At 37.4% G+C, this 24,721-nt stretch overlaps 1 protein-coding gene across 5 annotated transcripts in view; it reads left to right on the top strand.

The window, feature by feature from the left end:
* Positions 1–930: 930 nt before the first annotated feature.
* Positions 931–24,721, top strand: part of SLC16A7 (solute carrier family 16 member 7) — a 235,254-nt gene continuing 211,463 nt past the window's right edge. For 3 of the 5 annotated variants that reach the window (XM_036759284.1, XM_036759280.1, XM_036759283.1), the window contains exon 1: positions 931–1,163. The gene's annotated coding sequence lies outside the window, so the exon portion shown is untranslated. Of the gene's footprint in view, positions 1,169–1,433; positions 1,454–24,721 lie in introns of those variants that run through there. The other 2 variants (XM_036759281.1, XM_036759282.1) reach the window with 2 other exon arrangements.

The raw sequence follows: 24,721 nt of genomic DNA, 5'->3' as shown, positions 1-24,721 counted from the left end.
ATGTCCTACTTTTATCAGGTTTGAGCAGCAGCAAGAATGGGATAAGAGACAGCCACCCACTCTTGCAATAAGGGAGATCTGAGTTCAAGTCTTGTTTCTGACACATATTGGCTGTGCATATGTCACATAACCCCTCTGTGCTCCTGGAAAACTTTAAACCTAAAAGTTACAGATTAGTCTCTACTCTCCCTCAGGAGAGGGAATTTTTGTGTACAACATTTAAATCAGACTGAGACACCTCATCCCCTCCTCCACAGGAAAAAAAAAAGCCTTTTGGTGGAATCCTATCTTTTGGTAACCTCAGAATTACGTGAAGGGAAACTTTTACAAACTACTTCCATTTCTTCCTATATTTTATTTTCTTCCAGCTCTCCCGTTAGAATGATTTGCCCGGGTGCCTGAAGAACTTAGTGCCCAAATAACCACTAATTCTCTCTTCAGGTAAAGGACAACTCTTTTGCCCACTCAAGGTCCAGGATAGACATCTTCCAGCCTCCTTTCCATTCAGACCGCATTTTTTTTTAACCGTTCTTAATGACCTTGCTTTGTTCACCTAGATGTGTAAGGGGTGCCACAATACACCTGTCTGCCACGCTATAGACCTAGCAGGTCAGGACTGCGGTTGCTCTAGTGGTCTCTCTACCTGCCTTGGGACTTTTCCGGGACTCGCTCTCGGGTCACCGCTAAAATCCGAAAAAAAGCGGGAGCGAATGCCCTCAGTCCACGGAAAGTCTATATGACTGTTCAGCTGGGCATGCTCAGTTAGGCAGGGCAGGTTTGGGGCGCTAGTAGGAAGCTTTTACATTGTAGCTCGGCTGGCCCATGAAGCCTGTCTTCCTTCCTCTTCTACCTCCCTCCTGCCGCCTGCCCTTCCTCCTTTCCCCTCCCTTACACACACACACACACACACACACACACACACACACACACATACACACTTGCGCGCCAGGAGGCATACACAAGGGCATTCATCAGTCCTCCACCTCCCCTCCCAGCCTTCGCCGCCTCCTCCTCCTACTCTGGCTGCGGCTGGCGAGGACACGTCAAGGGAAATAAATAAATAAATAAATCCATTCACCCTGTGACAGCGGAAAGAACCGGCTGCGGCGGGGGGGCACGCACAGAGCCGAGCGCCCACCCACTCACCCCGAGCTAGAGACCAGGTAAAGTAAGTACACACCGGGTGGAACAGGGAGGAGGAGGAGGAAGAGGAGAAGGAGGAGGATGAGAACCGAGAGCTCTGGTGCTCGCAGATGCCCTTAAGGAGAAGGGCTGCACGCGTGTGTACTAAGAATGCCCATTGCGTGCACGATATAACATACATGGTACTGGAGTGCTGGGAGGGGAGTCCATATATAGACAAAAAGCTAAAGCTGCCCCCAGGCGAGTGTGTGTGTGTGCTCACACCCAGCACGGGGGTCTCAGCCTCAGCATTGTTTGAACAGGCGCGCTTGTGAGTAGGAGACGAGGGGAGGTGGGGGGTCCCATACAAGAACTCCCACCAGTCTTGGGCATGCTCTCGTGGGCGAGTATTTGGTGTAGGAACAGGGCCCCAGATCGCTTCTTGGCTAAGGGATGGTGGTGGAGTTGTGGAGTATTTTGCACAGGAGATTCCCTATTCCTCTAGCCCCAGGACTCCCGGTGTTGTCTCCCGGTAGCCAGCTAGACATTGTGAATCGCGTGCTTGCATCTCACAAGCATCTTACACTAGAAGCCGGGACGTAGGCTACAAGGGCGACTGCTCACGAGGAAGGCGCTGGTGCAGGAAAGGGGAGGAGGGGTGGTGGCGCTGGTGTTGGGGGTGGGGGGTTCATTTTTAGCAAAGACTCAGTTGATTGGGGAGAGTAGGGCGTCTGAGAATCAAACAGTCTGGGATGGTCTCTTTTCTCTGCATCTGCTGGAGAATGGGAATGGGGGATGGGAGAGGTGGATAGAAGGTGTGTGGCTGTGATGAAAGAGGCTGAGCCAATGGGCTGAGGGGCTGGTGAGGGGCCCGGGGAGGAGGAGGAATGACTACTGAGATGGACCCCAGCAGCTGCCGCAGTAGCTAAGGCAGGGAAGGTCTGGCTCCCGCCGACTCCTCCCAAATAGGACCACGCGCTGCTCTGGGGCCAGCTGTGCGGAGCTGGCTGCCCCCGAGTCCCGGCCAGGTGGCTGTGCCTCTCACGTGCGAGTGTCCTCATCTCTCAGGCGACTGTCGCGAGGCCTCTTGCCTCCGCCCCTTTTTCCCCCAGTCTGTCTCGTCTTTGCTCAGCCAAAGGGGATATAGGGTGCTTTGGCCCTGGCTGGCAAAGGCACAAGTACGCCGAGTCATTCCGGTGGCCGCCTTTTTCCGTTAAGGCTGGAAACGGGGATTTTGCGATTGCACTGAAGGGGGTGGGGGATAATAGAAAGGGCAAATGAGGAAAGGTTTCTGGAAGGCTGTTCCGTCTCCCGCCTTCCTACACACACTATCTGCCTGCCCTTCCTGGCTTTAGAGGCAGGGCTAGGCCCGGCCAAGGGCGGGAGTGCGCACCAAGCAATGAGTTTAGCTGTAGGTTATTATCTCATGGACCCCTCCCTCAGGCTGGCCAATAGGAAGTGGCCCATGGGAGTTAGCGGAGAAGGGATGATGAGGACATGAGAGCAGAGGTTGGGAAAGAGGGAGAGTGGGATACTGGATGCCCTTTTCCTGGCAGTTAGACTAGGGAGCCTTGTGGCTATCAGCCCAACCGCCGAGTTCAGACGGCAGCAAACTTGTAAGAGGCATGTTGAGTTGGATTTGCTGTGTCACTGAGATATCAAACACTAGGACAAAAGGAGAGCAGGAATGAGAACAAGTCAAATGAATTAAATTAGCCAATTAGGCCAGTCCTCTGCCTCTAAGGTACAACTAGACTCAGCCATATTAACCCCAAAAAGGCATTTTAAAATAGCTTCTAGAAAAGGGGATTCTTTTACTTCCCTCTGTAACCTAATCCTAAATCAAGAGTAACTTTTCACAAGGTAATAACCTCAAGTTATGCATCTTCTTTTCAGTTTCAGTTCAGTTCAATTAACATTACCTACTATGGGTAAAACAATGCCCCTCCTTTTATTATGCCAAATGGTAACCTAGGGATTTAGACAAGTTTGGGATGATTTTATCAAATCCCCCTTTTACAATGAAGCTGGAACTTTAATATAGGAATCAAACATCTCCAATCTAATCCCAAACAAAAACAGAAACAAAACACCCCGGGAGGAAAGGAAAGGTAAATATTATTTCTATTTTACAGAGGAGCCACATTGACAGAGCACACCTGATAGGTGCTATATAAGTCAGTGATGGATAAAAACAGGATTAGGAGGAGGTTTCCTGATTGCTAATTCAATTTGATATCTATTAAATGATCTTGTCTCTCGTGCTACTGATTTTTCATCCCATTTCCCCATTATCTCAAAGTGATAGTTATCCTAAAAGTCACTGCAAGAAATAAGCAATTGTAGGAATAACTTACATTTATATAGCACTCTAAGAATTATGAAAATTTTTAATGTACTTGTCAGGTACACAGCATATATATTATAATTCCAGTTTTACAGATAAAGAAGCTGAGTCTTGGAGGGTTAAGCTATATATGATCCATGGTCACATAAAAATGTATTAAACAAGGGAACTTCTATTTGAAATAAGATTTTCAGATGCCTAATTCAACACTTTAAAAAATTCCATGGTACATCCCTTGTAAGCAAAGTTTATATAGTAATTAGTGCACAAAATGGTGAGCTTTGGAGAGCTGGAATTTTACCAATATTAAGTCAATCCATTACCTTTGGGTGAAGCAATTTGTAGCAGGAAACCCTTAGGAATTAATAGAAACAACAAGATAGAAAGTGTTCTGTTTTCTGTGTCGAGGGGGAAGATGTACTGAGATGAGACAAAAAAGTACTTTCCATTAATCTTTCTTCGTTGCCTGGCTCTCTGATGCAAACTCCCCATCGTTAGCTGCTGTAGCCTCTAAAACTTGGGGACAATACTTTTTTTCCTTCTCACCCTCACTTTAAGTGTGTCAGCAACTCACTGCATGACTGCACTTCCTTTTCAAATATGTGCTGAGTTGAAGCCAGAAACCTCTTTGGAGAACTGATTCAGGCCTGAAACTGAGTGAAAGTTTGACTTCAGGGCAGAATTTGGAAGGCTTATCAGAAGGTCTTCTTCACCTTGGGTTTTGGGAATAAACCTTGTTTGGCACACAGGCAAGAACTGTGCTCTATGTGTGCTGGTTGATTAAATAAACACCTAATATGTTCAAGGTAAGTTTGAAAAAAATGATCATTATTTCATGATTGACTTGATTTTTGACAAAACTGAGTACTTTTGAAATCATAATTTTCTCATTCTCCATCACAAGACATTGTATTGTTCAGTAAGGCATTCAATGGGTATGCTTTCACTGATATAGTCACTCAGGACAGTACCTGCATATTACACTCTCAAATATTGGTTACTGGCTTGGACTGGATCTAGCTAGGACATATAGTTGTGTATGTGCTGGCAAAAACTTACAGCCTTAAGCCTCAGTGTATTAACTAAACTTTCCTTATGCATGGGAACACATGCAATGAATGCCCTTGGAACAACTACCAAGTTTCTGTTTTAAATAAATGACCACAGTTCTACTCAATCATAATAAAGAGTGAATAGTCTAATAAATACCATCATTCAGGCTGCCTCATTTAATTTGCCACAAGGACCTCAAGGGTCCATAATTTCACTGTTGACAGTAGTATGCCAATCTATGCCTACTGAAATCGCTCCGTAGCCTAGCAGATGGTCTTCAAGTATTGCTGATTGTAGCTGAACCATCTATTACCCTGAAGCCAACTTCATAAGTAGGGCAGTTAGGTGGTACCATGGATAGAGCACTGGGTCTGGAGTCAAGAAGACTCATCTTCTGAATTCAAATCTGGTGTCAGACATTTCCTAGTTGTGTGACCCTAGGGAAGTCACTTAACCCTGTTTGCCTCAGTTTCTTCATCTGTAAAATGGGCTCAAGAAGGAACTACCAAACCACTTCAGTATCTTTGCTAAGAAAATTCCCAGTAGGGTCATGAGGTGTTGGGCATGATTGAGAAACAACTGAACAATTTCCCAAGGAACCTCCCCCAGTTTAGTTAGATTGATGTATGAATAATTGACACACAGCCCCATCACCTGCTGAAGACTTCAGCTTGGTAAGGCCTGATAGATCTTGTGCTCTTTTGTCTTGGTCTTCAACAACTACAGCAGCACAACAGCAGCAGCAGCAGCAAGCATTTGCATAGTACTTTAAGAGTAACTAAGTACTTTTGAGGTATTTATTTGATCTTCTCCACCACCCTGAAGGTTGGTACAATTATTATCCCCATTTTATAGATGGGGAAACTCAGACCAACACCAGTTAAGTGATTTGGGCAGGGTTACACAGCTAGTAAATGTCTAAGGGCAGATTTGAACTCAGGTTTTCCTGACTCCAGGCTCAGAACTCTAACCAATGTACCACCCAACTGCCTTTCAAGAAATCAGAGTTACCTCTGCAATATGATGAAGTGCTTACTGAAAACAATGAAGGAATAAAAATGATTTGAAAAATAAGTTGTGAATAGTAAGCGACAAGGAAATTAACTACAAGTCAATACAAGTTAACTGGATAGTGATGAAACAAGGGAAGATTTGTATGGGTGTGTTTGGAAAGGGTGAGAGAGCAAGAATCTATATTACAGGGAAGAATCAGCCACACAAACATTTTTGAAAATGACTTGTCTCACTTAACTCCAGAAATTCTTTCGCAAATGTTTCCATTGGGCAATCACTGAAATCCCAAAAAAGTTCCTGGGAGCTTTGCAGGGCATATGAGTGGCATCTATGGGCAGCTGGTCTGAGGAAATTTGGGCCAAAACTTTTGAGCAGTTCAACCAGCCCCCAAGCAAAATGTGTATGTGTTGCAATGCTCTAAACTAGAAATTCCATTTGGGAAATGCCACCGTTTTATTTTTTTTTGAAGGCCCTTTCCATGGAAAATAAAGGTCAGGTTTTGAATGTGCATATAAATAAATCATTTCTTTTTTAAATGTATATTTGAGAAACGGGGATAGTTATTTCCTTTTAAAGATTTTTGTTGCTTAATAGCTCAGTGGTTTGAAATTTTCAGAACTAATCTCTACTCTGGGTATGGATTTCTGACGATAACAGTATATCTCATATCATATCTTATACGTTACTATTAATATAAGCTAATATATTCTAGCAACATGGTTGTGTGAATAGAAAGCCTAAGTCAGAGGAAGAAAGGCCTATTCTCATGTCCAGATTCTGTCATTTACTAGCTGTGTGACCACAGGTAAATCACTTATCTCCTCTGAGCCTCATGAAACTCCTTAATAGTTAATTATAGATAGGCTGTGTTCTGAATTGGTGGAGGGAGTTTCCATATCTTTGATATATTTAAAGCATGAAAGAGGTGGGATTAATCAGAAGAAGCTAGATAAGGGGCAGCTAGGTGGTGCAGTGGGTAGAGTAGTGGCTAGGGAGTCAGGAGGGCTTGAGTTCAAATGTGGCCTTGACACTTGTGTGACCCTGGGCAGGTCACTTAACTCTAATTGCCTCCACACACACACCGCCCCCCCAATGAAAAAAGGAGGCTAGACAAGGAATGTGATTTTATATAAGTTTTCTAAAACACAAGCTCTCTGAAACCAGGACATTTTCCATTAGATTATAAGAACATTCCACTAGATTATAAACCCTGGAAAACAAAGACTGTCTTTCTTTTTCTTACTTGTATCCCCAGTGCTTAGGACTGTGGCTGGCATATAGTGAGCATTTATAACATAATAAATTGTATAATATAATAAATGTTTATTGAATTGAATTCAATATTTTAATAAAGTGATTTTCAAACATTTTTAGGATACTGGAATCCTTTCTAGGAGAAACATTATTATCAATGACTAAAAAAGTTCTGAGTTATTATGAAATAATTATGCAGCATAAAATTAAATGTGTAATAAAAATTTAGCAATATATGAAAAAAGGGTCAGAGTTAAGTTCACTTCCAAGGGATAAACATTCTTTATGAAAAGGAAAAAAAATGACCATTTTCTTTGAATATAATGAAAAGTTAATTTGAGAGACACCATATTGTGGTAGAAAGGTTTCTAAATTTGTTCTGATACCTAGGGACAGATTCTAGGCTAGAGACTTGTTAGGTACATGACCTTGGACCAACTACTTATCCAATCTTACCCCAAGTTTCCTCATCGGTAGAATGTTGATAATAATAGTTACTTGGCCTACTTGACATAGTTGTATCAAATAATATGTGTATAATGCGTTTTGTAAAAGACAAGGGAAAAGCACTGTATTCGTATGAGCAATTATATTTTAGCACGTAACACAGTGCCTTGCACATAGTAGATAATGAATAAATATTAGTGGATTTGAAATCCTTGTAGAATTAAAGAAAAAAAATCCTTTACAACTTTCCTTCAGTGATGTGTTTTTAGTTATGAAGTAGTACAAAACTCAGATTTAATATTTCAATTATGTCATGATGAATGATAACGAATTAACCAGCTAATTAAATTACTACTTTTAGACAGATTCTAGTATTTTGGCTGCTAAAGAATTACATGTGTAAATATATAATATTTAGTAAAGCACAGAGTAGCATTTCTATGTCAGGGGAACTCCTCCGGCCTGTAAGAGGTCTTGGCAAAAGGAGGATCTGAGCTACAAAAAAGGCCAAGCACAGGAAGAATCATCTGAGTTTGCATAAAACACAGACTCTTTTGGAAGAGAGAATCCTCCCTGAGATTGCAAACACAATCCTGGAAAGTCTTGCTCAGTCAAGAAGCCTGGAGAAAAGAATTATTATCTGTGAACCATGGTGGTCTGAGTGGTTTAGGAAGCTAGATGCACAAATCAAAGAAAGACTATGTATGAAAGGGTGTCTGAAGGTGCTTTTTTTTTTTCTACTGGCTTGGAGGAAAGAGAATCATTGGGCTTTCCTAGAAAGGGAGCTATAGCATCTGGGGAATAAAATACTCAGGAAGTACTTTAAATAAGGAGATGTGTGAGTAACTGCTAAATATGTGCAAAACGGGGAAACCTTTAGCGAAGCTGTTTTTCTGGTAAAACTCGTACAACACTGTGGTCAACACTGGGCTTAGAGTCAGGGAGATTTAAGTTCTAATTTACCCTCAGACACTTACTAGCTGTATGACCTTGGACAAGTCACTTAACCTCCATTTGCCTCAGTTTCCTCATCTCTTTAATGGGGATGATAATAATGAGATGACAGTTGTAAAATGCTTAGCATAGTACCTGGCACCATAGTATGTGCTATATAAACTTGGCTATTATTATTATTATTATTATTATTATTATTAGTGATATCTTAGGGAAATCATGTGTATGAGCATTGTATAACCATTTGTATAGACAGGCTTATAGCTTTAGCCCTAATTTTTTATGGTACTGTACTGTTCTTATCCCTTCCTCTCTCAACCCCCTTCTATTAGTCCTCTCCCCTTCCCTTTCCTTCTCTTCCCCATCCCTTTTCTCCATCCCCTTTTCCTTCTTCTCCATCTTCCTTCCATCATGTTCCATTCCATTCCATTCCATTCCTTTCCATTCATATTCTCTTTCTTTTTCCTCCTCTATCTTTCCTCTATGTTACCCATGTGTCTTAACCTTTCACATTTGACCTTGGTGAAATCACTTTACATCTATCTCCAAGCCCCAGTTTCATTTTCTATAAATGAATGAGTTGTGCTAGACCTCCAAATTTTGTTGCAGGCTGTAACGTTATATATGATCATCTTTTTGACTCCGCTCTCCTGCCTACGTCAGATGTTTGTCTTTAAAGGAATTTCCTGGGGCAGGTACATTTTCATTCATGAAACATTACTTGCATTGGGTTACAGTACAGTCTAGAACACTTTTGGTACACATGTTAGGTTAACTGTTGACTGAATATGACAAAAAGGGCCTCATAGTTAAGAACAAAGTTCTATGGCACACATGGGGTGAAACTCATTGATAAAAGTTGTTGCTGCATAGGTGTAGAGATCTAAATAACTACTTTATTTACACAATTTAATATTGTGTCTCTGGGAATATTATCTTTAACAAGGGAATTTATAGGATTGGAATATTTTAGTTCACACTGGGTTTTCAAAACAGCTGTGGACAGACACATTAAGTAGCAGCTGTAGAAAGACTCAAAATAATCACTCTTAACAATTAGCTTGTGAAAGGTGACCCAAGCCATCCTCAAACATAATTTGTTTTAAATCAAATAATATTTCTAACTCTCTATTATGAATATCATGTTCCACTAGATGCTGTGGATTTAAAAAAATGTATAAGGCATGATCCTTGCATGTGTAGGCTTTACAGTCTCAGAAAGACAAGATCTATCTTTGTGTTTCTCTAATTATCTGATATCTAGATACCTATCATGAAAAGGCCTTAGCCTAAAAGGGCCAGGGTCTCCCATTGTATCCTGGGTCACCTCCAGTCATTCTGATGACTATCTGGTCACTGGATCCAGATGGCTCTGGAGGAGTCCTGGCTGGTGACCTTGCATAGCCCCACTCAAATCAAAGTCAACTGCCAGTCATTTCATCATTTCCCTGATGTCACAGTCCTCCTCAAAAACAGAGGACAAATATAACAAAATAAGATAGATAGCAATACATACACACTAGTTAAAAAAATAGGAAAAGGAAGCATATGCAAAATATATGATACTAGAATAACTTAAAGAACTTTATGATTTTATTCAGTGGATATTCCCTGAATGACTCAAATTCCAACCTCTCTATGCCTTACTATTTTCATTAGTTGAAATTAGTTTCGTTAGTTGAAATTCATTAGACTAGAATTTCTTATCCTTGGCAGCAATCTTTTAGGAAATGGAGCCTTGCTACTCTTAACTAAACTCTCTATGTAAAATGTAAACACATACTTTCATACAAACAGTTGTTGGACCCATCCTTAAAACCTTTCTACTTTAATAATACATTTTGCAATTTCTCTTCTTTCTAGTTTCCCTCTGCCTTTCTTAATCCTTTTCCTTTTCTTTCCTTTCTTAGTCATTTTCTGATAGTTTTCATGCATATCATCTCTCTCTTCTTCATTTCTCCCCAGATATGTTACTTATTTCTTTAGGAGCTCTTTCTAATCTCTCTAAAAACCTCACTCACACTGTACCTTTGATGTAGCAGGGACTCTTTCTGCTTATATATATTTTCCTGAAAGCAATGCTGCCTGCAAGGAGAAGGAAACAATAAAACTAGACTTATTTTCAGCTTTTTGCTGATATAAAAGGGAGTGAATACAACTGAATAGCTTCCATTTTTCTGAAGGACATGCCAAAAGAATAGATAGGAAAGGGTAAAGGATTCAGATGAAAGCCAAGGGAATTCAAGAAAATCTAACTACATTCCCTATGGACCACATTAAAGTGTCAATGGACATTTTGCCATGTACACCTTAGGGAATCCCATTAATTAGACACATTAATGGTCCACTAAAGATTTTTCAGACATGAGCTTTAAACCTAGTTGAAACTAATCCCTTCTTTCCATCAGCACTATTTGTCTAATTTACGATTATAACTTTTTACTAAGATTTTCCTTTTCTGAGAATGCACATTAAAAGATATTCAAATCAGGAGTTACATACAAATTTGTCTGTCAGATGATATTAGTTATATCAGTTTCCAAATGCCCCCAAAAAGGAGAAGTGATGGTTTCTTAATTAAGCCAATTTAAAAAAACTGAATCTTTTAAACAACATTTTAACTTACATATTCATGACCAAAGCAATCACCTATATTTACCTTATAACTTTTCTTTAGAAAGCAACATCTTTGGTCTGCTGTGGTGGTCTGTTATATCTGCTCCTATGAAGGCTGAGCCTGGGGAATTGTGTGATTTCAGGAATTCTGAGCTTTAGAGGGGCTAAAGCTGATCAGGTCTCTAGAGTAACTCGGACACCAATATGGTGAGTTCACAGGAATGGAGGGCCACGAGGATGCCTAAGGAGGGGCAAACTAGTCCAGGATAGAAAAAAAAAATACAATACTGGTTAAAGCTTTTGTAGTGTCAGTGCTGGGAGCATTTCAAGCCTGGACAAGAAAGGCAGACCAGGTCTCAAACAAAACAAAACAAATAAAACAAAACAAAAGATAGAAAGACCAGGTCTCAAACGAAACAAAACAAAACAAAAACTATATTCTTTCCAATTTTCTATTCTAGCAGCTAATTTAAGTTGCTCCCTACATTACTCTCTCCATCAATTATAATAGCTTTGTCCCTAGAGGCAACAATACTTATGATCTACATAGAAATACCTCAGGGCAGCTGATTATGTTGTATAAAAACTATCAGAATGTCAGACTTTTTTTTCCTTCTTAGGACTCTAAAGATAGGAAGCAGGATGACCCTTTAAAGAATTTGAGAGTTGAAAGGTACACTAGAGGTCATCTAATCAAATGCTTTCATTGTACAGACACAGGAATGGGAGCTCAAGAGAGGTTAGATGACTTTTTTTAAACAACTTATTTTTTAAAAGAAATAGTTTTTTCTAGCATCTTAAAAGTCATTCTGTATACTTCATAATATCCCACTCCTGATTATTCTCCACTTTCTCAAACTACTTCTTTTTTTTTTATCTTAATGGTTTCTTTTCCTTCTTCAGACTCTTAATATAGGTATTCTCCAGAGTTCTGACTTAGGCTTTCTCTCCCCTTTTTATATACTCTCTCCACTAGCAATCTCATTTATTTCTAAGATGTAAAATATCACCTTCATGAAGATGATCTCAAATTTATATCTCTGTCTTTAACCTCTCTTTATAGCTACAGATATACATTTCTACCTGTTTATTATAAAGTTCCATCTAGATGATTGGTTGATACCTCAAATTCAACATGTCCAAAATTGAACTCATCACCTTTTTGTTAATGGCACCACTATTTTGCTAGTTATCTTGGATTTCAAACTTAAAACTATTTATGGCTCCTCTAACTTATTTTCTTCCACTTATTTTCCAATGAATGAATTAAGCAAAAACATTTATAAGTGTCTATTGTGATCAAAGCACTGTGTCAAGCACTGGAGATAAAAAACAGAAAATAGGAAAGAATACCTGCTTTAAAGGATCTCATCTATCAATTGGGAGAGACAACACATTATAGGAGTTTTGGGGGGTGGGGGAAAATGAGTTCAGGATCCCAGACTGTCTCCATAAAAATCTCAGGGGACATGATAGTTGATGTGCTGGTGAGTTGACTTGATTGCGTGATGCTTCTGATCTCTTGCAGGGTGTCTTGCTGCTTCAGTTTGGCTGGCTGTCCTGCTTTTTTTTTAAAAAAAATATTCTGTTGCTTTCATTCATATTTTATTTTCTATTTCCACTGCTCCCATAGTTTACTATTAGTATATTTCTCATATAACTTCTCAGCTCAAAAAACACCCACCAAAACCCCCAAAACAACCCCCCCAAACCTTTCAATAGTTTCCTGTTATCTATCATATCAAATCTGCTTACTCTACTTTAAAAACCTACTTTTAGCTTCAACTTACCTTTTTAGCCTTAGTTCATATTACTTCCTTTCACATAACCTTTCATTGAAAGCAAAATAACACTACCTGTCTTTTCCCAAACATTCCCTACGATTTCCTGCTTTTCTGTCTTTCCTCAAATTGTTCTCTTCTCTCAATGTTTTCTTTGCCTACCTCTACCTGATGAAATCAAGGCTATCATTGGTGGCCCAGCTCAATAGCACAGTACCTGACACATGGTAATAGCTCAATATTTTATCTATCTATCTGTCTAATCATATCTAAGTATCTATCATCTATTTATCCATTCATCCGTCCATCTCAGAAACCACTATTTCCAATGAATACTCCTTGATTCTCACTGTAGGAAGTAATCTATCCTCCATAATCCACCATTTTATGTCTCTTCTCTATACTTACCAAAGACTAATTTTATTAAATAAGTATGCATATATGTAAGTGCATGGAGCACACATGTATACATAAGTACATGTGACTACATATGTACAAAGATAAGTGTATATGTGTGTATATGTCTAGATATATGGATATAAATATAGATATAAAATTTCAATACTACATTCTAAACTTCTTGAGTGAAAGAACTTGTGAATTATTCTGTATCTTGTTCAGTCCGTAGCATGTTGCCTCGAATATAGACAATTTGGAATAGAAGAAAGTGTTCTGAATTTGGAACTTAAGAACACTAGGTTTAAATCTCCCTTATTTACATTTTAGTTGTATTGGCCCTGAACGAGTCACTTCATGTGACAAAGGAATGTCACTAAACTAGGAATGATAATCATTGTATTGTCTTCCTTAAAGTGTTGTTCCAAAGAGAGCACAATATAAATCTTAGAACACCAAAGAAATTTAAATTATTTTATAGTAAGTGCATAATAAATATTTGTTGAATTGAATTGAATTAAAAGTGCTAGTTAAAAGCAGATTGGGACCTTCTGAAGGAACTAAAATAAAGGCCTGGCCCTTTAAAGCAACAACAAAGAACAAAATTAAAAGGACGAGAAAAATGCTCACATTGTTTTTTTTTTTAACACTTCATTGTGTATAATCCTCCTTTCTATGACATTAATTCTATGAAGTATGAATGATCAGTTGATGCTGGTAACCCTCAAATCAGGTCATTTAAAATAACATCTGACATAGGAATAGGTTTAAATTAATCTGGCTACAAGTATTTTTTTGCCTCATTTGAGAACTTGATTAAAATGCATTAAAAGGAAACATCTGATTCAACCAAAATTGAGAAGAAAGAAGGCTAGTAGTATTACAGAGGCAAGGTGCTACAGTAGAAAGATTCCTACTATTGAAATCAGAAAACCTATTTTCAAATTCTGGCTCTTTCTCTTGCCAGCTATTTGGCCATGAGTCAATCATCTCAGCCTTAGTCTCCTAATATGTAAAATGGGGCAGTTAATAATATTGGGTACTGCTTATCTGATAGGTTTGATGGGGTAATGCAAAGCAATAAACTTATAACCATACCATAACTTAAGCTATATAAAAATGTCTTAGTTTTAGTTTACCTATACACTGGTAACTCATCTATCTCTAGAACACTACATATTTCTATTATACTTTTACTATCTTCTGATTTGTTTTCTTTGTGTGTGTATTTTATCTAAATCTATAAGATGATATGTTTTTTAAGAAATGAGTCCATCTTGTTTGTCCTTCTATCTTCCTCAGCATCATGCATAATGGACAACATACTTGAACACACATATGAAAATAAGGCACATGTGGCAACCTTTCAACTTCTTGGGGACTATGTGAACTTTGTGATTTATCAATAGATTAAAAGAAAAATTAGTCAGCATTCTATTTAGTAGTCATATGTTCTGTTTCTTCCATTGTCATCCATTTGTACTTCAGTGACTGGGTTTTCAATTTAATCCAGTATATGTCTTTCCTTGACTGCCAGAGAGGAAAACTTGTTCAGCCCTGGAGTTGTAGCTCGTTTCTCACTGTTAGAGTTCTCCCTTTACTGATTTATGTAGAACTAATCTCAAATGATTCCAGGAATCCTCAGGCCTTTGCAGATTACTGCTAAATGTTTACATGTTAATATATGATAATAGGACTTGACATTTCCTGCTTTTGTTTTATTTTTTAAAAATTATTGATATTTTATTTTCATATTATCTTTATTTCCAAATATATCCTATTCTTCTTCCTAATTTAGCAATCCAGATTTAGGTATATAAATATATATGTGTACACACATACTTAGACATATACATATAAACATTCAGCAAAGCTAAGTAACAATTAACTTTTTTTTTAGCACCTACTATGTGCCATGCACTATACTAAGGGCTTGAAACAGATTCAGACCATATATACTCCATTCTACACTCATAGTCCTTGACCACTTCAAAGATTGGAGCAGAGTAGATTTTTTTTTTCATGCCTTCTTTGATGTCAAGCTTGGTTACTAAAATTATACATTATTTAGGGGTTTTGTTATGGCTCTTTCCATTCATATTTAATACTTTCCTATATTTTATATTTTATTACTTTTGCTTACTTTATTCTGTATCTGTTTATGGCTTTCTATGCTTCACTCAATTATTTATTTATTTATTTTTTAGTCTTTTTTTTTTTTTTAGAGGGGAAGGCAGGGCAATTGGGGTTAAGTTACTTGCCCAAGGTCACACAGGTAATAAGTGTGTCAAGTGTCTGAGGCTGGGTTTGAACTCAGATCCTCCAGACTCCAGGGCTGCTACTCTACTCACTGTATCACCTGGCTGCCCCCACTCAATTTTTTATATTTCCTGTTTCTTGTGGCCACCCTTAGATTTCTGACTCTTGCTCCTTGACTTAGCTGTGATAATCCCATTGACTCTTGGTATTTATACTCACCCTCACTTGGTACAATTCTTTTTGGTTACCTTGGAATGATAGATGATAAACTATTCTCAGGCAATTATGATTCCCAGAGAAAAGGGGTGTCAAAAAGTATGTCAGTAATATCACTGTAAGGAAAGGGTCTTCTCTCTAACTTCCTGAGTCATCCCGCCATTTAGGTACGAGCAGGCCTTAGTTTCCTTATTTGTACAATGAAGAGACTAATGATCCTCTTCAGCTCTTACAGTGTAGGAGTCATAGGCTTATTGATGTAGACTAGATTTAGAAAGGAGCCAGAGACCATCTAGTTTCCCCCACCCTTCCCCTGCCCATACACACACACTCTCTAGATAAGGAAACTGAAACTCAGGGACATTAAGTGATTTGCTTAAGCTTATACTGGTAGTAAACATAAAGGGGGCATCTAAACACAGGTCACCTGTTTGCTGAATGAGTATATATTCAGCAGCAGCATGCTGCCTTTTGTAAGTTCTACAAGGCCAGATATTTTTGTCTGAGCTAAGCTTTGTATCTTTTCCAGTGCCTTGAGTATGATCCTCTACTCATAGAAGGCACTTAATAAATGTCTATTGAATTGGAACAGATATTTCTTGATTTATATATATATATGGGACAGTATTTTCAAATAATAGGAGCGACATCTTTAGGAGAAACAAAGTAAATTAATTTTACAAACCTTGCAAGGTTTGGGCACACTTCCATAATGGAGGAGGCGAGGTAAAAGAAAAGGCTGCCTTAATTCATACTCTTAATGAAAAGATTCTCTATCCCTTCTCACCATTGGCTGGGAGGTCGGCTTACAGTCTAGGTGCGAAAACTACACAGAGGACCAAGGTTGATCTGGTCCATTCAGGTTTTTCTTATCAGAACTCAACTGCTGGGGTGGCGTCTGAAAGTCTAGGAGAAGAAATGGGGGGGTGGGGGGAGAGACCTTCCTGGAGCAGAGAACAAATAGGTAGTCCGTTATCTTCCTATTTCATGCTAACATCTGGGAGAGGGGGAAGGGCACACCCACAGCTCCAGGCCCTGACCTTCCCAAACCTGTCCTACTCCCTTAGACATTCCCTATTTCAGAAATACGAGAAGAGTGTAACCCCTGTATTTTAACCTGTGAAGTCTTCACAATTATCTGTCCCTTTCATATAGAAGACAAAAGAAGTTCATTTTACCCCTCTCATAGGTAGTAGACAGGTAGTATTAGCTCTCTATACGTATGTATAAAGAAAGAGTGAATTTTTCAGAGGTTATGGAGTTTGACAGTATAATTGATGTGAACATAGTAAGCTAGGTTCTTATACCTCCAGGATAGTCCCTCTGTATTTCTCTTTTCTAGCTTCTAAAATCTAAGCCAAAAAGAATAGATTATGTATTGTGTGTTAATCATAATTAGATCTTTCATGTTGAAAGGTGCTACAGTGACTCAGAGCTATCATTCAGAATTACTTAGAAATAAATTACTCTTTCCTAAGGAGGCTCCTTCCTTTGTTCCTCCCTCTCTCCCTTCTTCCTTCTCTTTCCTTGCTTCCTTTCTTCCGTCTTCCTTCCTTGCTTCCTTCCTTGCTTCCTTCCTTCCTTCTTCCCTCCCTTTCTTGTTTCATCTGTCCTTACCTCTGTTTATTTGGTATATATTATTGAATGAAGCAAAATAGGGAAAACTCGTATTTTGGTTGATTTCATAGAATATGAACATTTTCTCTAAATTTCTCTAAATGTCTTCCAGTAACTTCATTCCATTAGCTTCTCTAATTTCACAATTTTACTTTTCTATACAATTCATAACTGAAATAGGAAAACAAAAAATAATGTTAACACAGAATTGATAACACTGGTGAGCTGTTTGATGTTTTGAATTATTTAAAGATTTAGATAAAATAGATTGTTCAGGTTTTACTGTAATATTAGTTTAAGTTTTATGTTTAGTGCAGAGTAAATCTTCTATGAGGGTATTTATGGAGAAAAAGCACATTTTTAATGAAAGATGTTCAACAATGGAGCTCATCCTTATCATCTCATAAGTAACTGAAAGTTGTAGAAAAATAGAAGAAAACATTATGCTTATTGTTTGTTAATTATGAAAAAAATACATTTGATTAGGCAGAAAGAAATGTTGTTTTACAGATTATTGTAAAACAAAATGTTTCTCATCCATATAAAAAGATCATTAAGGATTCCTTGGATGATATAGCAACAGATATAACCCTTCTCAGTGATCCCCCAATAGTAAAGATTAGGCAAAACAGAATACAGAAAGTTGTATTCAAAGCAATCTGTCACTCTGATGGAGGAGATCAGCCCAGAGAGCAAGTCAAGAAGGGATTCCCTGTGGATAATTGGGTTCTCCAGGGGTTCTTATTTGCAGATGACATTTTTCTCATTGAATCAAGTCCCAGAATATTTTAGAGCATCTCAGAAATGGTTGATAATAACTCAGCAAGTAGTTTGGCCTATCCATCCATAAAACAATGACCAAATGGATGAAAAATGTCTTTTGCTAAGATTTTGACATGCATTTGGATAGACACGCTATACAGCTTGTCCAACACTATGTATATCTGGGAAAGACAGTACAGATGGACAATGAACTGAGGCCAGAACAGGAGGAAGAGAGTTGCCTAAATTGCCATCAGGAAATTGCAAAATTCTTTTACTACCCCAAGCTTCCCATGAAAGCCAAAGCCCATCTTTTCAATACTAATATTTTATTGTTTTGCCATATGACAGTGAAACATAAAACACCATTACCTCCAAGTATCACATAGAGGTAAATGGACAGGTAAAAGGAAATGTGAGCATACTGTAATACATAAACATTGGAGACTGCAAAGAACAGGGGTACATGGTGTCATCAAGGCATTGCATGATGAGAAGATGAACTTGTCACATGGAAAGATGTAGAGAGACAGAGTGTTCCACTGGTATCTTAGCAATTTCAGGATAAAACAAAGAGGGCTTTCAGGATATTGATGGATTTCTCTCATAAACTTTGGTATGACTATGGCCCCACCAAATGGGTGAGCACAGATCACCAATGATCTGCATGTATGGAAGACACTTCTAAATTAATGAGATCAAAGATACATTGAATACTTACAGAGTAGAGTGAACCCTGTATTAAACAAACATATACATATATACATACACACACACACATATATTTTAAAGATAGTCCTGGCATGGTCAATTTATGAGAAGTCATTTTTTTTATGAGAAAAAAAGAATATAGAACAAAGCATTAAAATGAATATAAAATTAATAAAAAAAAACTTATGATACATGAAAGTTTTTTTAAATATTTTTACTCATTACATGTCAAATATTCTCAAGTAAAGTCCTCTTCAGATACCTTATAATGGCGTGGGGGTGACATTGGATCTTTCAAATTTATACACATATACATACACAATAGCCACTTAAATGCTTTTTTTGAATGATTGCATGAATGCTTGTATCTCCATCATCTACTACAGTGCCTTGGTAGGGTAGTAGATAGCATGCTGCACTTAGAGTCATGATAACCTCAGTTTGAATCCTGGCTCAGACCTTTAGAAGTTGTGTGACTTTGTGACCCCTCTGAGCTTCAGTTTCCTTGTCTATAAACTGAGCGGTTGTACTTGGTAGCCTCTATGGTGCATTCTAGTTTGAAATCTGATCCTATCACACATCCACCATAATAACTAGGAATGTAGATATTTTAAAGAATGTTTTTTTTTCAAATTGTGGCCCAGAGTCCATTAGTAATCAAGAAAATATTTATATTCATTCTTTCATTCCCTTACTTCACTTCTGCCCAATTTCATTCTTTATCAGGCTATATGCTTCTTCCCACCTTCTATGTATTTTTGGGTACAGCCCATATATGAACAAGCATCCCCAGTACAACATACATTGCTCAAACCCTTCATGAGTGAAAAACTCATTATTTTTCAGCCTAGCATATCAAAATATATAGGGATTTAGTCTGAAAGGTAGGGATAACTGAGTTTATGTTCTATCTCTTGACATATACTATCTGTGAGACCCTGTTTATGTCATTTAAAGTCTCAGTGTTCTAAGCAACTCACTAAGACCCTAAATTCCAAAGAGGATACTAAATTGCAAGGAAAGTTTTATTATCCAGAGATTTCCTGTCTCAAACAAATCATAGATTCAGTCTCTATTCCCTTAAAATTGTCAGAAAAAAATATTTAAAGCAAGCCCTGCTTATACAAATTTTCTTCTGCCTGCCTTCCATGCATTGCCTTTTAGTTCTGGTCTCTTGGGGAAAGGAGAACACATCTAATCCCTCCTTTATATGACAACCCTTCAAATATTTGAAAAGAGTTATTATTCTTCCCACTCTTTCACACTTCCTCTTGTCTTCTCTAGTCTATATAATCATTTCTAGGTCATTCTACTCATTGTATTATGGCATGACCTTGAGACCATCTTGGTTACAAAAATATCACTTCCTTTTTCCTGGAGGCTGAACCTCTTTTAATATGTTCAATATCACCTTAGCTTTCTTGGGTGCTATTTCACAGTATCAATCACATATTTACCTTGCATTCCACTAAAACCCATGAATATTTCTCTGATGAACAATTGAGTCATCCCTTATACTCATGAAGTGCATTTTTTCAACATTGGTGTAAAACTTATGTAGAAGGTGGGTAGGTGTGCAGTAGATGGAGTGCTCGGTCTAGAAGACCTGATCTCAAATCCAACCTCAGACACTTACTAGCTGTGTGACCCTGGGCAAGTCACTTAATCTCTGTTTGAAAATTTTGTTCACCTGGAAAATGAGGTTAACCTACTGCTCCGGGTTGTTGTGAGGCTCAAACAAGATAATATTTGTAAAACACTTAGCACAGTGCCTGGCTCATAGTAGGCACTATAGAAATGTTATTATTAGTATTAATATTATTATCTTTACATTTATCCTGATCAAATTAAATTTTATTAGATTTGGCTAAGTTGTCTTGCCTGTCAGGGTTTTTTGAATCCCCATGCTTTAATCCTGTTTGTTGTCTATTCCGCTATGGTTTGTGTCATATACAAATCTGATAAGGGTGCTATATATGCATTTATACATGTCATTGATTAAAAAAATGTTAAACAGCAGAGGGGTAAGTATATATCCTTAGGATATTCTACTGGAAAAGTATATGTAGATTGCTTTTGATTTGTTAGTAATGACTACTCCTTAGGTTCAGTTATTTGACCAGTTCTGAGACTTAGTAAAATGCTCTGATGACATTTAGAGAGCACTACCCTAATATACTGATTGAATGACTTGTAAGAAAAATAAATAAGGGTAGTACGATTTGACCTCTTCTTTATGAACCTCACTATATCTTTGTGATCACTGGTTCTTTGTCTAGGTATTACCTAAACATTGCTTTAATAATATTGCCTTTTAACATTTTATCAGGAAAACACTCAACTAACTCATCTACAATTTATAAGCTCCATTCTCTTCCCATTTTTTTTTGAAAATTGGGACGTCTGTCCTTCTCTAGTTCTCTTGTAATTCTGTTTTCCAGCATCTTTCAAAGATCACTGGCAGTAGTAATTTAGCAATGAGATCTGCTTTCAAGATGTGAGAATGTAGGTCATCTGGGCCACGTGACTCAACTTCCTTAAAGACAGATGGATGCTCTCTCATTCCTTAGTTAACTTAGGTATTAGCTCCCTATTAACAATATTTATTCTATCCTTTCTAGTCCAAAGACCATGACTAAGAAAATAGAAGCAAAATTAAAAATTGAATCTCTCTTCTCTCTATCCATCTTCACTTTTTATCATTTTTTCCACTCTGGGCCATTGTCTTATTTCTTTTTAAATTATCTTCTTTTCCCCCAAAATAGCTAAATATTTCCTTTTTTGTTTTCTGTAATTTTGATTGTTAGCCTTAGCTCATTCTGACTTTTAGTACTTCAATCATTATTCTTATAGAATCATGTCATCTGTTTATCCTTTCTTACCTAGTCATGGTTCTATCTTTTGTTCATGTATTTATTAAAACCTAAGTTGGTTGATAAATTCTTTGTGTATCCTTGTCAGTTTTTTTTAGACAAGTCCCACTTTTTCTTCCTTATTTAATCTTTTTTTTTCCTCCTTATATCGTAAGAATTTTATTCTTTAGAGTTGCTTATTCCTCTAGGCCTTGCTTCCTCCACAGATTATTTTAAACTTTTACTACCTCTATAAAAGCAAAAAGATTTTAACTTTAACATTATTTGAGAATGTAAATTGCTTCAGCACATATTAATCATATACAATTATACCAGTAGTCTTCCTACTTTTATTTCAAAAGTTGGCAATATGGCTCTAGGGAAATTCCTGTCACATGATCTCAAAACTCTTCCTAGAAATCTATCAAATGGCTAAATGATACATTGTAAGCAATCACTTAACACTGCCAAAAAGAAAGATTATATAAACCATTCCCTATTCAAAGGAAAATTTGTCTTCACACACTCTACTTTCCTTTTTACCAGGAATACCTTTTGGTTCTTTGATGTAACAAATATCTCCTCAAAATCCCACAAACAAACACACAAACAGAATTTCCTGGGAATCTAGATTTAAATATTAAGATTACTGTGTCACAATAGTATTGAAAAATAGAAATAGCTCTCTTAATATAAAACTACATGGGAAAGATTGCATATTTAAATGTCATGCACTTATATTTCTTATTGTTAATATGAAAATTGGTAACACAGACATGGTATTTGATGTTATCAAACATTACCGAGTTTGTTCTAAGAAAGACAAACAAAATTAAGGTGCATGTGCATGTTTATTTCTTTCAAAGCTGGCAAATCATGCATATAGAGATATGCATGGGAGTTCATTGTGGAATGAGCCCAAGGAAGGATAGATAAAGGGGACCTTATATCTTCAGAATTATGCCCGCTCAGCTCAACCTTCCCTCCCTCCATTGCTCAGGATGCCTGTGTCAGCCAAAATTATAGTTTCTATATGTATTAACCATAATATGAGAAGGGAAATTCTTAATTGGATAGATTGTAATTACAATAAGAGAATGTCAAGGGATCAATTGAAATTATAGATCCAGGATGTCTGTATTTCTTTTGTCATTAACATGACCATACACACACACACACACACACACACATATAGCATAACATAGCATAATGTGTATCCATAAAATACCGAAAATACCAAGATAAGAAAAAGTCCCATTATTCAAGATAATATTTGGTTCAAGGCATCCTGCCCTGGACAGTCATAAACAGAAGAATATTTCTGGTCAGCTTCATCTGGTTTTGTAGTTGTTGAAACAGGAAGGGGCATTTTGGGTTCACTCAGAGAGCACAGCAAAGCATGCCTGTTATGCCAGAGCATGCAAGGCATTATGGTAGGTTAAGCTCTGAGTGGGCCAAAAATGTCTTTCTCCTGATTGGCCAATCCAGGTTTTAGGACTTTATCAGGTCTTGAGGGATCTCAAAATGGTTCACAATGCACATGGAAATTACCCAAATTTTGCTTAAGTAAACCCTCTTAATGATGCTTTCTCATGGAATATGCCTGAAAATACAAAATCAAGTAAATAGTAGGTAACCAAGGTACCTCCTACATAATTTAGAACAAATAACCTATGAAATTTCCTTTATTTGGATAAAATTATCTGAATCATCTTCTCATGTCTCCAGTTTACTTTGTACATCTAGACAATCTGTAAAGATCACATTGTATTCAGTAATGCACTAGACAGGTTATGGAATATTGAATTATAACTCCCCTAATGTGTGGTCAGCAATATTTTGAATTTTAAAAAAAATTCCCTTGTGTTTTTCACCTTTCTACATGATGTTACTGACTAGGGCAATTAACATGGGCACTTCATTTCCTTTGGTTTTCTTTACCTTTTTTTTAAATTTAATTTATTTATTTGTTTTAGTTTTCAACATTCACTTCCATAATATTTTGAGTTCCAAATTGTATCCCCATCTCTCCCTTCCCCCAACCCCAAGATGGTATGTAATTTTATATAGGTTCTACATATAGATTCAAATTAACCCTATTTTCACATTAGTCATGTTGTAAAGAAGAATTAGAACCAATGGGAGAAACCATGAGAAAAAAAAAAACAAACAAAACACACACACACACACACACAGAGGGAGAGAGAGAGAGAGAGAATATAATATCCTTCAATCTGCATTCAGATTCCATATGAATTTTCCATCATGAGTCTTTTGGAGTAGTCTCAGATCCTTGCTTTGCTAAGAAGAGATAAGTCTATCAAAGTTAGTCATCTCACAGTGTCACTGTTACTGTGTGTACAATGTTCTCCTGGTTCTGCTAACTTCACTCAGCATTATCATATAAGTTCACATAAGTTTCCAGGTTGTTTTGACATTCACCTGCTCATCATTTCTTATAGCACAATAGTATTCCATTACATTTATATACTACAACTTGTTCAGTCATTCCCCAATTGATGAGCATCCCCTCAATTTCCAATTCTTGGCCACCACAAAAAGAGAGGCTATGAATATTTTTGTACATGTGGGTCCTTTTCTCATTCAGTCTCTTTGGGATACAGACCTAGAAGGTATATTGCTGGATTAAAGTGTATGCACATTTTTATAGCCCTTTGGGCATAGTTTCAAATTGCTTTCCAGAATGGTTGGATTACTTCAGAACTCTGCCAACAATATATTAGTGTTCCATTTTTATCACATCTTCTCCAGCATTTATCATTTTCTTGTTTTGTTGTGTTAGCCAATCTGACAGGAGAAATGTGGTGCCTCAGAGTTGTTTTGATTAGCATTTCTCTAATCAATAGTGATTTAGAGCATTTTTTTTCGTATGCCTATAGATAGCTTTAAATTCATCTGAAAATTGACTGTTCATATTCTTTGGCCATTTCTCAATTGGGGAATGACTTGTATTCTTATAAATTTGACTCATTTCTCTATATATTTTAGAAATGAGGCCTTTCTCAGAGACACTAGTTGTAAAAATTCTTTCCCAGTTTTCTGCTTCCCTCCTAATCTTGGTTGCATTAGCTTTGTTTGTGCCAAAGCTTTTCAATTTCATGTAATCAAAATTATCCATTTTGCATTTTGCAATGTTCTTTATCTGTTGTTTGGTCACAAACTCCTCCATTCTCATAAATCTTACAGGCAAGCTATTCATTGCTCTCCTAATTTGCTTATAGTATCAGCCTTTATATCTGAATTGTATACCTATCTGGACTTTATTTTGGTATATGGTGTAGGATGTTGATCTTTGTTCA

This window comes from Trichosurus vulpecula, chromosome 5 (genome assembly GCF_011100635.1).
Source record: "Trichosurus vulpecula isolate mTriVul1 chromosome 5, mTriVul1.pri, whole genome shotgun sequence".
Lineage (NCBI taxonomy): Eukaryota > Metazoa > Chordata > Mammalia > Diprotodontia > Phalangeridae > Trichosurus > Trichosurus vulpecula.
This window is presented reverse-complemented; position numbering and strand designations above follow the sequence as displayed.